This window comes from Notolepis coatsorum (assembly GCF_963971535.1).
Source record: "Notolepis coatsorum genome assembly, chromosome: 6".
In the NCBI taxonomy this organism is placed as follows: Eukaryota; Metazoa; Chordata; class Actinopteri; order Aulopiformes; family Paralepididae; genus Notolepis; species Notolepis coatsorum.
The window spans coordinates 179,721,480-179,726,510 of NC_140170.1; the positions used below are offsets into that span (position 1 = coordinate 179,721,480).

General features: G+C 38.9%; 1 long non-coding RNA gene across 1 annotated transcript; it reads right to left on the reverse strand.

Annotated features, from left to right (window-relative positions):
* Window positions 1-2,587: 2,587 nt before the first annotated feature.
* Window positions 2,588-4,815, reverse strand: LOC311231066. The gene is made up of 4 exons (XR_014619848.1): window positions 4,687-4,815; window positions 4,385-4,604; window positions 4,154-4,284; window positions 2,588-2,695 (listed from the first exon to the last, which is right to left on the reverse strand). It is a non-coding gene; the product is annotated as an uncharacterized lncRNA (long non-coding RNA).
* Between the last annotated feature and the right edge of the window lie 216 nt (window positions 4,816-5,031).

Sequence of the window (5,031 nt, forward strand, 5' to 3'; positions counted from 1 at the left end):
TTTGATGTGAAGAATGGAGAACGTGACAAGTACATTTTTCAATGTAAAAGCCATGCACAATCTAACGTGAACGAATATGTATAACGTTACGTTATGAATAAATACATGCATACAGATCTATACTAGGGCAACGTTATGATACATACATTTTTTGTTTTGTGCATTTCATTTAGACATTATATTTATTGTCCGTGTGATTGAAAACTTTATTAACAGATTGCAGAATGGGTACAACAGTACAGCTCAATACACACAATTGTTAAGGGGATGCAGACCACAATAAGCCGTGACATGGTCGACCAATCATATTGATTTGCAGTAGGCAGGCTTTTTATTTGATCAACAGAAAAATAATCGTAACTATACATTATAATCTAGGTATTTTGGCGCATTAGTATAGCCTCCGGTATTTCATCAGTGCAATACATATGCCTAATTTCTATGCGCAATTTGTACACATCCATCCTTACTTCTGTGTATTCTAACGTGCAGTAAAATATTACATGGACTTTGTTAACTGTGTAAATACACGTACACTACAGTAAAGTGTGGAAAAACATACAATCTAAAACTACTTACAGAAACTGACCAGCAGGTGTCGCACTGTCAATTATTATTATTATTATTATTATGCCACATGATTATGGCATCACTCACCCAAATGTGCTTTCTTTTTCCTCAGAAATTTCATAATGTAGGCTATTTGGTCTAAAGACTGAGTTTCATACAGATCTATACTAGGGTAACGTTATGATACATACATTTTTTGTGCATTTCATTTAGACATTATATTTATTGTCCGTGTGATTGAAAACTTTATTAACAGATTGCAGAATGGGTACAAACAATACAGTACAGCTCAATACACACAATTGTTAAGGGGATGCAGACCACAATAAGCCGTGACATGGTCGACAAATCATATTGATTTGCAGTAGGCAGGCTTTTTATTTGATCAACAGAAAAATAATCGTAACTATACATTATAATCTAGGTATTTTGGCGCATTAGTATAGCCTCCGGTATTTCATCAGTGCAATACATATGCCTAATTTCTATGCGCAATTTGTACACGTCCATCGTTACTTCTGTGTACTCTAACGTGCAGTAAAATATTACATGGACTTTGTTAACTGTGTAAATACACGTACACTACAGTAAAGTGTGGAAAAACATACAATCTAAAACTATACTTACAGAAACTGACCAGCAGGTGTTGCACTGTCAATTATTATTATTATTATGCCACATAATTATGGCATCACTCACCCAAATGTGCTTTCTTTTTCCTCAGAAATTTCATAATGTAGGCTATTTGGTCTAAAGACTGAGTTTCATACAGATCTATACTAGGGTAACGTTATGATACATACATTTTTTGTGCATTTCATTTAGACATTATATTTATTGTCCGTGTGATTGAAAACTTTATTAACAGATTGCAGAATGGGTACAAACAATACAGTACAGCTCAATACACACAATTGTTAAGGGGATGCAGACCACAATAAGCCGTGACATGGTCGACAAATCATATTGATTTGCAGTAGGCAGGCTTTTTATTTGATCAACAGAAAAATAATCGTAACTATACATTATAATCTAGGTATTTTGGCGCATTAGTATAGCCTCCGGTATTTCATCAGTGCAATACATATGCCTAATTTCTATGCGCAATTTGTACACGTCCATCGTTACTTCTGTGTACTCTAACGTGCAGTAAAATATTACATGGACTTTGTTAACTGTGTAAATACACGTACACTACAGTAAAGTGTGGAAAAACATACAATCTAAAACTATACTTACAGAAACTGACCAGCAGGTGTTGCACTGTCAATTATTATTATTATTATGCCACATAATTATGGCATCACTCACCCAAATGTGCTTTCTTTTTCCTCAGAAATTTCATAATGTAGGCTATTTGGTCTAAAGACTGAGTTTCCACTGTGCTGTATGTCTTTGGAAGATACTCTCCCAATTCTAGGGAGATCTCATGTATTTATTCTCCCTAGTAATGAACAATTTATTCAACATTGCACATACTTTCAATAGCAAAAACACCATAACAATAACATGAATTTACATAAATTAACCAGATATGGCTGCAGAACATAATTGACTTTGAACTTTACGAGGTCCTCAATAGAAAGTAAAAAAATGCAAATATTACTATTGCACTTTACTGTTACATTTGCACTCTGGTTGGATGCCAAATGTCTTCGTTGTACTGTATAATGACAATACATTTTAATCTAATCTAATTAGACTGATACTTCATGCGCGGGGGCTCTTGCATCAGCCAGGGACCTGTTGTAGATATACGTTGCAGACTTCGCATTTTTCAACACCTTCTGAGAAGGAGTGTATTTGTCAGCTGAACCAGTGTGATTGATCTTGCATGACAGTAAAGCACAAACAGTACTGTTGTCCAATGCCAGTCTGTTTTCTGTGACAATCTTCTTCACCATACTGAATACCCTTTCAGAGCTGGCATTGCTGTGTGGAATGCATAACAGAGCCTTCATAAGTCTCGCCAGCTCACTGAACTTCAAGTCCTTGCCTAGAAGGCCCCAAAATCTGGCGATTCTGTCTTCTTGGGGGAGCTGCTCGGTCTGGTATACGGCGAGTTCCTGTGACAGCAGATTCTGATCGAAACTCAACTGAGGGAACAGGGCTCCTAGCCTTCTCACTGTAAAACAAAACCATACAATACATTATACAATACAGTCAAAGTATCTTGCTGTCTTCAACTGGAAATTATAATTCTATTCTAACTGGAAACTGTTGCTAATATCTACCCGTCTTTAAAAAAGGGTTATTACATGGCGTTTTCACATTCGCCAAAATGCTTGATTGTGATCAGTGGTGCAGTCGTAATATGGGAACTGGTAACACGCCACGCCACGTGCACGCGGGTACGTGCATGCGCACGCGCGCGGGGGTACGTGCATGCGCACAGAACAGATTTCTTTTTTTTTTTTTAAATAGAGCAGCTGAAAAAGGTAGCAGGATGTAGCCTTCAATATATAAAGAAATTATATTGTCAACAGATATGGTTGAAAAACAAACAATGTTTTAAATGCAATACCGGTAGTTACAATTTCTTTAATTGAATCAACTTAAACTAGAAAAGTAAATACAAACTAAATTAACAATGTAAGTTACATTGTTAATTTAGTTTAATTGAATTAACTTAAACTAGAAGTAAATACAAACTAAATTAACAATGTAACTTACATTGTTAATTTAGTTTGTATTTACTTTTAGTTTAAGTTAATTCAATTAAAGAAATTGTTTTACACACAAACACAAAAGCAAACTTAAAATAATCAGACAACTTGTGTTTACTTGAAGTGTGTGTGTGCAATGTGCATGACTCCTAGTGCACAGCCAGGGAGGTTTGGTGATGAACCTTGTGGTGCGCTCACACCCACTCGCGCGCGCAGTTATACACGCACACACACACGCACACACAAGCGCATATACGCAAGTGCAATCTTTCTATCATACACGCTCTTCTTGCTCTCTATTTGTGTGAATGTGCGCGCGCGAGAGCAATTGGAAAGCTGGCGCGCAGCACGGCAGACGCTTGATTCAATCATAAGCAGGTAGACCCCCATCACGAATTCCGAGCCACATTAGTATTCACCTCCACTGCCATCACACAGAATGAAGGGGGAGATGCATTCAGATAGCCAACACCCAGACACCTAGTCTACCTGCGCTTTTTGTTATGTAAAACGGTGGCCGCCGGCCGGGTACTAGTCACAACGAATGGATACAGCGCATTTTTGTGTGCGCGTACACGCGAGTACACATCCGTGCGCGATCGCGCATACTTAGTTCTGCCTCAGTGATCTAATAACACGGCGTGTAACCGCGCGTGTGCACGACTGCACCCCTGATTGTGATTGGTCAATAGCGCTCGGTTGCCCATAGCAGCGGTCAATTATTTCTCGATAACTGACCGCTGGCATGGGCAACGCGCAATAATGACCGCTGATACGGGTAACAGAGCGCTATTGACCAATCACAATCAAGCATTTTGATCGCCACTAGATGGCACCATCTACCAGGCTATGCACAGCTCAGTGCATGTTGTGCTGTTGTGAGGAGCCACAGAAGTTATCTTAAACTGTTTCTATACCTGTCATTGGAGTTATGTCAAGCCGCGATGCAGGGTCTAGCACTGTCAGGTCCTTCAGGAGTTGGGAGTCGATTGGAAAGCAGGCGATCATCTTTCGTATAAGTGCTTCATAGAAGGCTCTTCTTACAGTTCTAAAACAGTAAAACAAATCATATTCATTAGTGTCATTTCAGGGCACACAACAGACTTCTCAAGTTGAGATCATAACTACAATAATAATAATATACTCACTGAAAGATTTTCTTCCTGGCTGAGACAGGGATGTCTGCCTGTTCGATGAATGCACGTGTCTGTTCTCCAATGAAGAGCGCTTCATCTGCCAGCTGATGTCCCTCTCCATATTGCACCTCCTTGAGAGGCACACCCATGATGGACCTGGGTGGTATGAGGAAGGCCAAAAACTGCCTGATCAGCCGACACATACCACGTCCTCATTGCTGTTGAAGTATGCCTATATGGAGAAAATAATCAATGGAAACATACCATAATACATGGAGATATCGGCGGAGTGGAGTTTAGTATTACAATCTTACCTTCAAAGCCTCCCACTGGTTGAGTACTCTCAGTATGCATGTGTGCAGACTGAGCCATCTGATAGTGCAGTAGTTATCTGACTCTGTAAACTCCTGAAACTCCTTGAAGAGCTCACCCCTCTTTGCACTGAAAACAAGAACATATTTTGTAGGTAAAAAACAAAGAAGTTCCAGGCACTCTTCATATATATACACTCTTCATCTAAACACTGGAGGCACACTACACAGTAAAATTCGCAGTGTCAAATTAACACTTAAAGAGTCGAATTTAACACTATTCCAGAGTGTATATGACTCCAACTACGAATAGTGTTAAATCGACTCTTGCTCCTGTGTTACATTTTT